We start from the raw sequence: 14,415 nt of genomic DNA on the forward strand, positions 1-14,415 counted from the left end.
TTCTCCTAAGTATTATGGCTCTGAGAGGAATGGAGAAGCCTGGCACCCTAGTTCCTGGTTAAGAGCACCACTTCTGCTCAGTGACAATGCTCAGAGGGTGCAGAAGCACAGGCTGGAGGCAATCAAAGCCTTCTCATAGATTCCTGGGCAGAGGCTGAGCAACAGGCTGCTGGGCGAGGCTCAGAGCAGAAAGAGCCTAATTCAGTGGCTGTAAGAAAATTATTAAAAAAAGATGGGGCATATTTGGTGAGTGGCTTTAAAGGGAGTGGATTTAATCTCTGTCTCTCAAAAAAAAAAAAAGCATCTCTCATCACCTTCATGGTGATCAGTGTTTTGTTTCTACTCTACGGAGTGGGACTTGGGAGATGTGAAACAAATTGCGTCCAGGCCAGCAGTCAGGGCATTATGTCACTGCTCTCTCATGCTAGCCTTCCAGGAAAATGCAAAGGGGAGATTTCCTCCAGGACTACTTTCCTAGCACTCTAAATCAGATGTTGTGATGGGTAGCTTTGGGTGCCACCTCTGCTAGACTATGTCCCCAGCTCAGACATTAGTCCAGGTGTTGCTGTGAAGGCATTTTGCAGATGTGGTTAACATCTAAAATCAGCTAAATTTAAATAAATTATTCATTACAATCTTTGTGGACCTCATCTGATCAATGGAAAAGGCTTAAGAAGAAAAAAAGTTTCTTTAAGGAAAAAGAATTTCCACCTGTCCACTGCCACTTCCCCTCTGACTAGAGTTCCCAGCACGGGCCTGCCCTAAGGATTTCAGACTTGCCAAACCTTGCAAGATAATTTTCTGAAATACACTTTGCTAATATATAGTGCTGATCTTTATTTATGGATTCTGTACCTGTAAATTTCCTTTCTTGATAAAATTTACTCCTAACCTTAAACTCAATACTTGTAGTGCTTTCATGACAATTAACAGATCTGGTCTGAGCAGTAGAAAATTTAAATCCTCCATGTATACATTGCCAGTTGAGGTCAAATGAAGTGACTTTTTTTTTTTCTTTTTTAAGAGAGATTTTTGCTATAGTACATTTGCTCACTGGAGAGACAGGGAGACAGAAAGTTAAAAATCAACCCCCAGGGGGATGGCCATGCCACAATCCCTTCTCCTCCATTGTCCTCTCAGGATTCTGAGAACACACACACACGTGCCTGGCATGAGTTTCAAGCTGCCAGGTCTGGGACCCCAACAGCAGTCGACTGCATGAGAGTCCACAGATGTAGCCATCACACAATCTGCAGGCCCCTGAAGTGACACTTTCTTGTTTAGGTGCTCACTGTGTAAACAAGTATCTTTTTCACAGTACATTTAGAGCAACAATTTTATAATTTTGTGCTTTTTAATGGTGATTTCATTGTTTAAACTGACCCCTAAATACAGTCCAAAAGTGCCATCTAGCATTTCTCAGCACCATGAGACTATAATGTGAGACTATATAAGGTAGAAAATCCATGTGTGAGGTCAACTCCATTCAAGTATGAGATATAGAGTTGCTGGCTGTGAGTTTAATATTAACAAACCAACAGTAAATGAGGGGACTTTAAAATGTTCATGGATAAATGGAATTAAAGTATGAGTTTATCTTGGCGTAAAAAAATTGAAATCCACACGCAGTTTTTCATAATATGCATTTCTCATAAACTTTTAAAGACCCTGTGTATATTAAATAAGGTGTCTTTTAACAGAAACACACATAAAACAAGGTTATATCTTGATTAGTTGATGGAAATGTGGTGACCAGAGGCCCACAGGAACCTAACCCTGTGTTTCTCCTAGGAGCTCAGAGCTTACTAATTCAGCGTTTGTGGAAACTTTATAGAATGGGAATATAAATGACAAGAACTGTGTGCGGTGGTGGCAGGTTGCATCCTATGGGTCTGTTTCCCTGCTAGCACCTGAATTATACAAGCATTGTACCAACCTTTCCTCCAGGGATGGCTGCGTACAGCCCAGATGGTAACGTCTCCTGTTCTTTCTGTATTCAGATCCTGAATGATATTCTATGGAAGAAAGAAAGGAGTCCATGTGCAAACCTCCTAGAGAATGTTTTCAATCTCTTTCACAAAGAACTTTTCTTTCTTTCTGTCTTTCTTTTTTCTTTCTTTCTTCTTTTGCTGTGACATGCTCTTGAAGTAAAAAGAGAATTACTTGTAAGCCTTTTCAAGCCCCATGCAGGTGTCATGTGGACACCTTTCTGTCTTTCTTTTTTTACTATAGGGTGTACGTGCTCACCAGAAAGACAGAGAGACAAAAAGTGAGAAGTCACCCCCCCCAGTGGGGATGGCCATGCCGCAGTCCCTTCTCCGGGCATGAGTTTAAGCCATCATGTCTGGGACTCGAACCAAGGTTGACTACATGGGAGTCCAGTGACATAGCCATTATGCTAAGTGCTGGTCCCAAACTTTTCTTTCTTACTAGTTTATGTTTAGGAACACAGAAGTTATGCACACCCAGTAATTTGAATGTTACTCTGTCTCCCCGATGCAGTTAGAAGTGAGCAAGATGAGGTAATAACTGAAATGCATTGCAGCATTTTTAATGTAATTTGGATGATGAGTCCCAAATTACTTTTCCAATGTAAACCAATCAAGTATATTCCAGTTTGAGTGTCTTTACTAAAAATAAACCTCTGTATGAATGTATAAAAAGTAATTAGACTGTCTCCAAGGCATTGGGCCTATTCCCAAAGGTGGAGAGAAGCCAGCGTGCCTCAGTAATATAAAGGCACCAATTCAACAGTCCTGCCGTTCCTCTCCCCACGTTTAGTCTTTTCTGTGGTTAAGAGTGTAGCCTGCCTGATCCACAACCACAAGCTCCTTTCCTAAATCTAAATCTGTCATTTTCCATGGCGTACTGGCTATCACTAGAGGTTTGAGGCAAGAGAGAATGATGTTTTAGCTCAGGGTTAAGTCTTAGCTCAGGCCCCACCCTGCTCCTAGAGCACCATCTAACTCACACTCTCCACAGGGTGGGGCAGCTGCCCAGCTCTGCAGGTGTAATGTACTTTCCCCTCTGTGCCCACACGACACCTGCATGGGGCTTGAAAAGGCTTACAAATAATTCTCTTTTTACTTCAAGAGCATGTCACAACAAAGAGTAAGCACCGTGCATCAGCCACCATTGATCCTGAAATAAAATGCTGTCTGGACAAAAAAAGAAAAAGCTTCTTTCATGCACAGCTTCTAGGAAATCGGAACACCATTCACTTCTTAGACCATCCACAATGTAATTCAAGTGTCAAGAAGTGTTCAGTAGGAACAGAGGAAGGAAGGGGAGAGCGTAATACAATTTGAAATTTATTTGTATTCAAAAGCATTTCCTTTTTAATGTCTAGCAACTTCCATGACATGAATAGGAGCTGATGCTATTAATGGTAGATGGTAGCTGCCTAGTCCTGTGACTATTAAACTGATATGCTAAATAAGAATGATATAGAAATAAAATTAAAATGAGTTTAAAAGAAAAGTTGTACCAGGGCTAGTGCGTGGTGTAGTAGTTAAGGCACTGGACTCCCACGAGGCTGGCTCTGATTCAAATCCTGGACCCACAGGTTTGAAACTCATGCTGAACACGTGTGTGTGCATGCCCAAAATCCCGGAAGGAGGATAGAGGACAAGGGATTATGGAATGGCCATCCCTCGGGGGAGGGGGGCGGTAACTTCTCACTTTCTCTCTCTCTGTCTCTCTGGCAAGCACACATGTCCTATAGCAAAAATCTCTCCAAAAAAAAGAAAAAAAAAAGTTGCACCACTCAATTTAAAAATTGTAGAAAAATACATAGTAAAAAACCTGATTGAGTCAAGTATTTCAACCCAGAAAAAGAATTTAAATGGCTAAAAAGGCCCAGCTTTTACAGGATGTGGCTTTGAGGGTCCACCATGACTCTGTCCCACAGCTTCACATCCACCAGTCACATGGAGACACCAAGTGTTACATGCGCTCTCCATCTTCTGCCTGTGCCAGCTCTCAGCTAGTTGCTCCCATGGAGAGGATCTAATTGAGTCATGAGTCCAGGAACTACTGTTCCTGTACCAAAAGCACTCACTTTCTGTTTTTGTAAATAAAGTTTTCCAGAAACACAGGCATGCTTGTTTGTTTATGCACCATCAATGGCTGCCTGTCACCCTACATGGACAGAGTCAAGTAGTCACAAGAAAAACTTTAAGGCCCATAACACATAAAATATTTACTCTCTGGTCCTTTACAGGAAACATCTCTCTGTTTCTGAACCAAACCCTTCACACAAAATATAACAGTTTAATATATTGCTCCTAGGATTACTCGAATTTTAGCAGGGAGATAATTGCTTAATATCAAGGAATTAAAGGCTAATCTTGGGATTTCAGTCATTAGCAGTGAGATACTCAGGAGATATTTTGGAGTGAGGGGATTTCTTAAGCTCAGCTGTCATCAACTCCACCTACCCATCAACCAAGTTGTCGATCCAGTTATGGAGAATTTTAATGAAAGCTGAGGGGGTTAGGATGGTTTAGAGAAAGAGATACTGTTCTAAAAGGAGTTCCAGATTGCTAAACATAGTGCTCTGGAATCAGAAACATACAACCCAAGAGTGTAATTTGTTTCCATCTTATAGAGATGTTTACTTATATCATTTACAACCAAGAAAAACGTTTTGAGGTCCATTTAAGGGAGTCAGATTCCTGACGTTGGTTGACTCCTAGTCTCTTGCCTTTTCACTTTTCACAGATAGTCAACCTCACAAAGATAAATCTTTTTTAATGACACAGAGAAGATTTTCTCTCTGAAGTTCCCACGAGCAGTGTTATTCACTAAAGGGGTCTCCCACAACAAAACGGCGTCAGAGAGCTCATGGTGCAGCCTGAACGTGGTGCTTGCTTCCCACCAGCGTGATTATGCAGACCGAGTGAGACTTTGAAGCAGCTGCTGCACTAAAGGAAACAAGAACATCTGGTTTCCCACCCCAAGGGTGAATCAGAGGCTAAGCGTGCATGGGAAGTAATGATCACCTCCCCTATTTACATCAGGATATTACAGGTCACAAGACGTTCCCCAGTGCATTCCCTTAATCCTCAGGGCAACCCATGATGTGGATAGTGTAGGCCTCTTTTACAGATAATGAAATGAAGGATCTGAAGAATTAAATGACTCACCCTAGATCAAACAGTTGTTAGGGATAGAGTCAGACCAAAAATTCAGGTCTTCAGAGTTGTCTCTGGGTAGAAGCTTCATTCCCTAAGCTCAGGCTGGAGGGAGGCTTGGGTCTCCTCAGGGGCTGTTAGACCAACACAGTCCTTCACCCAACTCTTTTTTTCTTAAGTGTATTTATTTTATAAGAGTAAGATATGAGAGAGAGAGAGAGACAAGCACCCTCAGCAGGGTCTTACAGCACGGTCTCCACCTCCAGCCTTCCCAGCCAGCCAGCATCACAGGCATGCACACAGGGATGAGTACAGGTCCACTAGGTAATCTAACCCATGATCCACATGGTAGCTACACCAAAAAAAAAAAAAAAAAAAAAAAAAAAAGCCTTTTTCCACCCAGTTCTTGAGGGCCAGGATTTTGTCACTCTTCAGGTACAAGAGTAGTAAGCAGCAACCTAAAGAGGAAGAGGTTCCATTCAGGTGTGCCCACTATGCTGACTATCAGAATGCACTGCTCATGTGCTGGTCAATACCACCAGCACCTTATGGGGCCTTCCTGCAAACGAGAAAAAGGCAGACTGATTCCACAAAGGTACTCCTTCTGCACTCAGCTCTGGGCCAGGTGCAGCTCAGCAAACTGAGCAGGCTAGATTCAGCCCCTGCTCGGGCCTTCAGGCAAAATACCACTGTCCAGGCTCAGCCAACACAAATATCCTGTGCCCACTCAGTTCAGAGACCTCCCTTCACTAAGAGGAGACATTTCTCAGAGGAAAGAAAAGTTTACTGAGAAGAACGGAATCCAGATAGTACAATAAACACTACACAGTTTACCAAGAAGGTAGCCGTCACAATCTCAGTTCATGGTTTGATTGGTGATGACTGTCCTTGTGAGCTGGAGTCTAAGGATGCTGAAGTGCATGTCCTCTTTCTCCCGCTCGCTCCCTCTGCTGTCTAAGCTCCTCTCTATATCCCATTTAAGCCATTTCCCCTCACAAATCAGGTGCTACTACATTTAATGGAAACGTCTTTGAGTCATAGGGGACATGCATCTAGCAGACGATTGGAATGATTTTTTGTGAACAGGTGGGCAGCCGTCACCTTTGGCATGTCTCTGTCATGAAGTGACAGGAGATCCTGCTGGGATAGAGTGTCTTCTCCAGGCCTCGACATTCCAGGAGGCCAGCTACCATCAAAGCCTGCTGGGTCTCTTCCTACTCCTCCTCTAAATGTTCTGGGGAGCCCACATCATCCCCGAGGGCACTAGGCAAAGTCCAGTTGAGCTCATTAATCATTGTGGAGTCACCTTTCCTGCTCAGTGAGCAAAAACAACAAGAACTCACAATCCCCTTTTGAGTTATCTTTTCATAGAATTTGAAGAGTATATCCAAGTGCAAAACAGCAGCTCCAACCATCCCAGGGGGACCTGAAAGAGAGCCTACTAAGAGGGCAGGACAGTTTAGCTGGGAGCAGAGTTACTCCCATTCACTCTTAATTCACATGCCAGTACCTAATAGCACAAAAAATAAAACTGGAAGGCAGCCAGGTAGAAATGGACCCTCAGTCCAAGAATTCTGATATACACTAAATGCATTGAATTTACAAGGTGCCCTATCTTTGTGGTACTTACTTGCATCAAATCACCCAAAATTGCATAGGTAAAATATAGCCAAGGTATGTTTTCTGATGACATAAGAGTTTTGATAACATCAAAAGAGTTAGTAAGAGGGTTATTATTTACAAATAATTATGCAAATAATAGCCTTTCCATGTTATGTTTAAACAGAGTACAGTCACCAATAAGAGAGTAAACTTTACACCCTTCCTATGCTAAATGATACCAGCTGCCATAATAATTGTGCTAAGACTAGAGCCAAGTCAGTGTTCAACTGATCCAGGACCACACTATACATGGGTGACTATATTAGAAAACAACCATTACGAGAAAATTACCGAGGGGTACAGAGTCAAAATGCAAAAAGGAGAATCTTAGAAAGTTTGCTGCTTTGTCAAAGGTAAACTGGGATCTACTGATGTGCTGGTGCATACCACACAACTCTAAACGGGGATAAGAGACACTGACGTTACTCTAGGACACAGGGCCAGCACTGAGGAACCCAGGGCATCCAGAAGCATTAAAATATGGCAAGGAAGTTTTGATCCCTCAGCCTTAGCACACTGCTGACACAGAGTAGGTGCTCAGAAAACAGATTTTACATTAGACCAAGTTGTTTTTGTAAATAGTGAGACTGTGTATCTACAAACTGAACAATCTTTGTGATTGGCAGATCATACTCTGCTGGTGCGTCTCTTCAAAATCTATCAACAAATACCCTTAGTCACAGGCCTTTTCCTGAAGAATAGGTTTGCAACATCGAAAGCCACAAATGGTCTAAAACTACATCATTTTTACTATTATCAAGGAAGAGTCTTTTTAACTTTTAGTCTTTTTTCCTTTTTAAATTTGCCAGGGGATATGTTGCCCAGAGAGAGACAGAAAGAGGGGGAGGAGAGGAAAAAGCACCCTCTCCCTCCATGGGAAATGGTCATGCCATAATCCCTTCTCCTTCACTACTCTCTTCTTTTGGGATTTTGGGCATCCACGCACAAACACACTGCATGTTTTTAAGCCACCAGGTCCAGGACTTGAAACATGTGGTTGGCCATGTGGGATCCAACTTCCTTAATCACCAGGCCACAAGCTGGCTTAAGGAAGAGTCTTTAAATTTCCCACAGTGGAAATACTAAGGGAAAAACTCATTCAAGGAACTTTTGAGTTTGAGGAGAATTTCAAGAAATAGTCCCAGGTTAGGGGAGTCCTGCCCAGCCACTGACTCTGTGGATTCACTTCTAGTCACTCAGAGTTTGCAGTTCCTAACTCCTCTTCTGCATAGACACATGCAGGACAGCTGCTTGCACATGAAGCCCACGAGTTCCAGAAAAGGCTCTCGCTGTGCCCTGTATCTGGGTGTCTGATGCTGGTAGCTCAGTGCCCAGTAGCAGTGACTCTGCTTCTGCTTTCTGGGAAGCTGTCTGGGGGGGAAATGTTGCCAGGCCTTGCTGCCTCTCTTCCTGTCTCTGTCTCTTTCGTGATCTGTGCGTGCTTCTATAACCTCGTCACATATGACTCATCCCCACTTTATCCCTAAAAGAACAATGGAAAGGAATAATGAATTCAGACAACCCGTTAGTCCCAATTTAGGTGAACCTCTCTCAAGGCAGTCCCAAGTGAAAATCCCAGATTTAAAACTATGATGGAGGCTCAGCCAGTGGAATGGTGGTTAAAGTAACTGGACTCCATATGGCTGATTGTGCAGTTCAAGTCCTGGACCCAGTGGCTTGAAAAACACAATAGGAGCATGTGCGTGTGCATCCAAAATCCTTGAGACAAGGCCATCTTCCTGGGGATGCTTGGTCATGTTCTCTCTTTCTCCTTCTCTCTGTCTCTCCCTGGTGAGTTCATCTCTCTATAGCAAAAAAGTTTTATTTAAAAAGAAAAAAATAAAAAGATGATGAATATTTGATAAGGTGACTATTCACAATACAAAAGAGTTCTTTTTTTTTTTTTTTTTTTTTTAATATAGGGCACATGCACTCACCAGAAAGACAGAGAGACAGAGAGAAATCACCCCCCAGGGGGGATGGCCACGCCGCAATCCTTTCTCCTCCATTCTCCTCTCGGGATCTTGGGCACGCACACACACACGCCTGGTGTGAGTTTTAAGCCACTGGGTCCAGGACGCAAATTGCAGTCGACTACATGGGAGTCAAGCGACATAGCCATTACGCTAACTGCTGGTCCCCACATTTCTAAGAAAACACTATTGCATATGGTGAAGGACAACAGCTCATTAAGTGAAGTAGGAATGTGACTACTACATTTGCATGTGTGGTTCTATAGTCTATATTCTATACTCCACATGGAAATCATTTCACCTCCAAATCAGGGTCAGTACTTCCTACTAACACCTCGTGTCGGGAATAACTACATACTATGAACAGAACCATCCAGAGAGGCAATTAATGAATATTCTTAGATTATATATTGATGCAACATATATTTAATCCTCAAGAGGAGACAACTTACTAACAACGTTAAGGTCACTTCATTTGTTGCAGATAGCCCTCGTGGGCCCCCACTCAGCTGCCTTCATAACTCTCTCCAGGTTCAGTTTCCGCAACTTGCCTGTGTGACTTTTATGCAGGTAGCAGCTCTGTGAGCAACTAGTCATGCACACGCAGATATGCACACACACACGTGTGCGCACACGCGCGCGCACACACACACACACACACACACACACACACTGCTCCTAGGAATAAAAGCTGCCACGGAAACTTAATTCAATAGAAAAGAAAATGTTTTCTTTCTTCCTTTACCTTGGTGCAGGCACCCTTCCTAGGGTCATGCTCTAAGTCTGGGCTTTTATCCTTGCCAGCTCCTAATTTTTTAATGCATGCTAAAGAATGCTACTTTTGCACACGCACTCCACAGAGGCCACTTGGCTTGCTGCCACCTGCCCTCACTGGATTAAGAAGTGTGAACCCCCATTGCTATTATGGAACAGGGCCAAGAAGAAATCTCAAAGGTCCCCCTCCCCAGACATCTGGAAGTAGAATAAAAATGAGACGCGAATGATAGCACAAAGCCTCCAGCACTCAAGGGACAAAGACAGGGGCTGTGTTGTAGGCCAGGAGGATGTTCTGGTTCTTGGGAAAAAAATAAAATTAAAACATGTTTTCCTTTGCATATAAAGTTCTCTCAAACCCATTACCAACAGGGTGGATGTTTTGGGTTGTTTTCTTTGGAGTGGAAATTGGAATTGTTTTTTACAGTATATTCAATGCTGAGCAGGGCCAAGCTGACGGGTGTCCCCATGATTTTCTAAATACCCACGGTTCCAATCCTACTATCAGATAACAAAGGAAGCTGAGCAAATATGCTCATTTATACTAAAGTATTAGGCACTTGATGTGTTACTTCTCCCGGAAGTATCTGTACTCCAGAGGTAGTTGCCTTCCAGAAGCCCATGGAGAGCTAACAACATTTACCATAAAGGAACAGACAGAGATAATGGTAGCATCTCAGGCACCAGAGCTTTTAAATCACCCTACTCAGGAAACCATCTATTAATACAAGGGTGGATCCAAATATATCTGTCTGATGAGATGACAGGAAAGAGAGAGAGTGCCATACCTAGCAAATCTAGAAGGGTAAGCGACAGCTTCTGTGACTTTTTCTTCCTCCGTTTCTTACCTCATAATGATTCCGGCAACTTCCTGTCTCTGACTCCACCGCCCCATGTGACTAAACACTTGGGAAGATCCCGCAGAGCATGCCTCATGCGTGATTGGTTTAAAGATAAACCCAGTGCTAAGTTCAGTACAAAATGGAACTGGGGTCAAAAACGACATCCCAAAGTAGAACTGAATGGCAAACATTCCAGTGGAAGTGTTAGGTCATATGAGCTCGCACAAATAGCACACAGAGACGCAGGAATCACTAATGTTTTTATGAAAACGAAGACACATGCTAACGATGCTTGGTCACCTCCCATCTCCCTTTTATTATGAGAGTAACAAAAAAGAAAAGAAAAAAAAATCTGATTATGTACAGGCCAGAGAATTTACCAGATACTTGCTGATCAACTGCATCTCAGTGTTTCTCTGTCACTCCTTCAATAGCAGGTACCTTGTCGGCTTTTCCTCTGCTCCCCAGCTCCAGCAAGACACAATCGCAGTGATTTTGCTGCAGTGTGGTCCCAGGGGCAGAGCAGGAGGGTGGGTCCACTCCTGGGACAGGCAATCGAGGGGGGCATGGCTAGAAAGGGCTCAAACACAATAATAAAGCCTACTGAGAGCCTGGTCTGTTTTTCACTATCACCATGGCAAGCAGTTCTAAACAATGTCTGTGATAAACGTCTATCCTCCACCAGAAAACAAAAAAAAATCTTCTGTGTGTTCCAAGTTCTAAAGAATCGCTGAGTATTAATAGTAAGTATTTGTGTAAGCTTCAATTTAGCACTTTTTAAAATGCTTCTCCTTTAGTAAACATTGCATTTTACATGGTAGTTGATTTGGTAAATTTATTATTTAAATTTATTATGCATTTATTTTGAAAGTAAGTCCGTAACAAAGCTTGCTTTGGGCACGATTCATACCTCTGCCTCCTGGTACCACATATCTCTGTGTTCAAAACTATCCTTTCAAGATAAACAGGGATAGACAGAGATTGTTAAGACAAACAGAACTTCAGTTACTCCAGTTATGTTATTCTATGTGACTGCTTGGAGTTTATATTTTCTGGAATTTATTGTGAAATGACATTTTTTAAAAAATACAACTTTTCCAAACATATCCTTATATTTAATACTTTTTATTTAAGACTATTTAATCTGTTCTTTCATCTCTAAGAAATCTTTCAAAAGTAAAATTAATGAAAGATGTTCTTTGATCAAAAATAGATTGGCATTTCATAAACCTTGAAAGAAAAACAACTTTAACAAAGCTATGACAAGTTTGCAGAAATTAATCACAAAAACAGAAACTGAGGCCAGCCAGTGGCATGGTGGTTAAGGCAGCTGGATTCCACATGGCTGACAGTGAGGCTTGAGTCCTGGACCTGGCAACTTAAAAAACATGTGTGTCCCAAATCTTGAAAGTAGGGAGACAGGGAGGAGACATGATTCCAACATGACTGTTTCCCATGGGAGAGGTTCTTTCTCTCTTTTCCTCTCTCTCTCTCTCTCTCTCTCTCTCTCTCTCGTGAGTACACATGCTCTCTGGCATAAATAAATAAATAAATAAATAAATAAATAAATAAATAAATAAACAGGGACCAAGCAGATGGCATAATGCTCTGTTGCTAGACTCCCACGTAGTCGACTGTGATTTGAGTCTCGGACCACGTGGCTTAAACTCATGCCGGATGCATGTGCATGCGCGCCCAAAATCCCAAGAGGACATGGCCATCCCCCCTAGGGGGTGATTTCTCGCTTTCTGTCTCTCTGTCTCTGTCTTTCTGGCGAACACACATGCCTTATAACAAAAACCTCTAAAACACACACACACACACACACACAGAAATTAAAAAACTATTGTTCGTTACTAAGAAAAACCAATATGAAGGTGTATGTTTTCATCTCTTCAAAAATGCATTAATGAAATTAATAATATTAATAATAACTTTTCCTTTGTTGGAATATACAATAGTATTTTCTTTATTTTAAATTTTTTATTGAAATGGTGCAAGTTGAATAAGAGGACAATTTTATTTCTGACCATTATTACTATTTTTTCAAGTAGTAACTTGTTTCAAGTTATTATTACAAAAGTTAATTTTGTCATACAGAGGAAGAAAATGTCAAGAATGATCCACTCAAGGTGTTAAATATTAGTCCCAGCCCTTGAATTGATCACCTGTTTTGTTCTTGTGGCTCCCTGACTCTCGCTCACACACTTATCCTTCTCCTCCTCCCCACCCTCATCAGGACAAATAGGACATATTAGTGAAAGGTAGATCAATACACTTAAGATAATTCACACTCTTTAAAAAAACAAAAGCTTTTATTTTTCTTTTGTTCCATGAGCAAGAGAGATAGAGACGGAGACACAGAGACAGCATCCCCAACAGGTCTTGACATCAAGATCCAGTCCCAGCCTCAGCCAGCCCCAAACCATGGACATGCCTGCACCTGGCACGTGCAGGTCTCCAGAGTCAAACCTGGACGGTTCCTGGGTGGGTCAGCCTCACAGAATCATGTTTTACCACTAGATCGCAGTTCATCCATCCTTTTAGATTCTTTGTCATGTTTTTCTGCTTCCTCTTGTAGGGAAGAGAATGAGTTTACAAAATTAGGACTGAATGTTTGTCCTCCACTTTCTTTTCACACTTGCTAAGAGCAGAGAGTAGCAGAGGCCTGCCTGGCTTGTACCCCTAAGAGAAGCATAGCTGGGCTGGGGGAGAGGGTGGGAGAAAGGAGGACCTTACTTTGATTCTCTGACCTGGGTCAGGCCATCTTCAGCCAGGAGCGCTCAGCAGCTTTCTTCTGGAGGAGCATCAAAGAAAAACATTGCCCTCAGATGCAAAATTAATCTGCACTACCTGGAGCTCACATGCCTCCAGCCTCCACACCCAGGCCCCAGCATCACTCTGGGCCCCCTGTGCCCCAGAGAATGGAGTTTACATGTCAATCCATTCTCCATCTCCGTCCTCCCAACACTGAGGCTGCCAACCCTGGTCAGCCCAGTGCCCTTAACTCTGAACAATCGTCTCGAAGCAAGAGGGGAAACACTGCCTACCTAAACTAGGCATACGATTATCACCACAGTTTCAGTTTTCTGAACAATCCTGTATTACTGAACGGCCATTCACTGGGTCATTAAGTTTAAGTCACATTTTCTTCATGTTGGTGATGGAGAGAAGTTATGATATTTATTTTTCCTTTTTACTTAGCTGAACATAATGAATTCCACTGATGACCTATTTCTGAAATCCACCAATCAAAGGCAATTGTAAAGTTCACCATAGTAACAGCTCTGTGTCAGCGGCCCATGTGCAAACCACATAGCTTAGGAGGCACTGGCCAATCACAGGGCAGAGTAATGTTGCCATCTCATAGCAACCAAGGGATCTGCATGGCAACATCAGTTGCTATATAAAAGAAAAATTAGAAACGATATTCCGTTAGGGAGCAAATAAAGGTATTAACTGTTAAGTCATGCTTGAGTCATAGTTGTGAGGTCCCATCCTAAAATATCCACCAAAAATAACTCAGATAATACCTGCCGGATCCAGGAGTCCCTGCGCTGGGAACACTTCACCCACCACTGCTGGAACCACCTAAGGAGTGGAGGAGAGGAGCATGTCCACAGAACAGACCGTTCCCAAATAGCAAGGGAGGAGTCCTTTGGCCACTAGCAATAGTAGATCATATTCACAGGGTAATTTATGCATAAACCATCATGTTTTAGTCCGGGAGGGAGGCAGGGAAAACATTATTCTCACTAACTTCTCTGTCCACCCCCCATCTGTTTTTCCCCTAGCTTTTCCATCTCAGTTAACAGCAGCACAATTCTTCCAATTGCTCTGGCCAAAAACCTTAGAGCTCTCCTTGATGATTTTCTTTCTCTCACACCCATACCCAATTTGTGAGCAAACCCTGTTTGTCCTACCTCAAGATATGTCCAGCATCCAACCAGTTCTCACCACTGCCACAGCTCCACCCTGGTCTATTCCACCATCATCTGTGTCCTGGGGGAGATAGCCTCCCAACCTGCC

Source organism: Tupaia chinensis, unplaced genomic scaffold, assembly GCF_000334495.1.
Source record: "Tupaia chinensis unplaced genomic scaffold, TupChi_1.0 Scaffold000341_1, whole genome shotgun sequence".
In the NCBI taxonomy this organism is placed as follows: domain Eukaryota; kingdom Metazoa; phylum Chordata; class Mammalia; order Scandentia; family Tupaiidae; genus Tupaia; species Tupaia belangeri.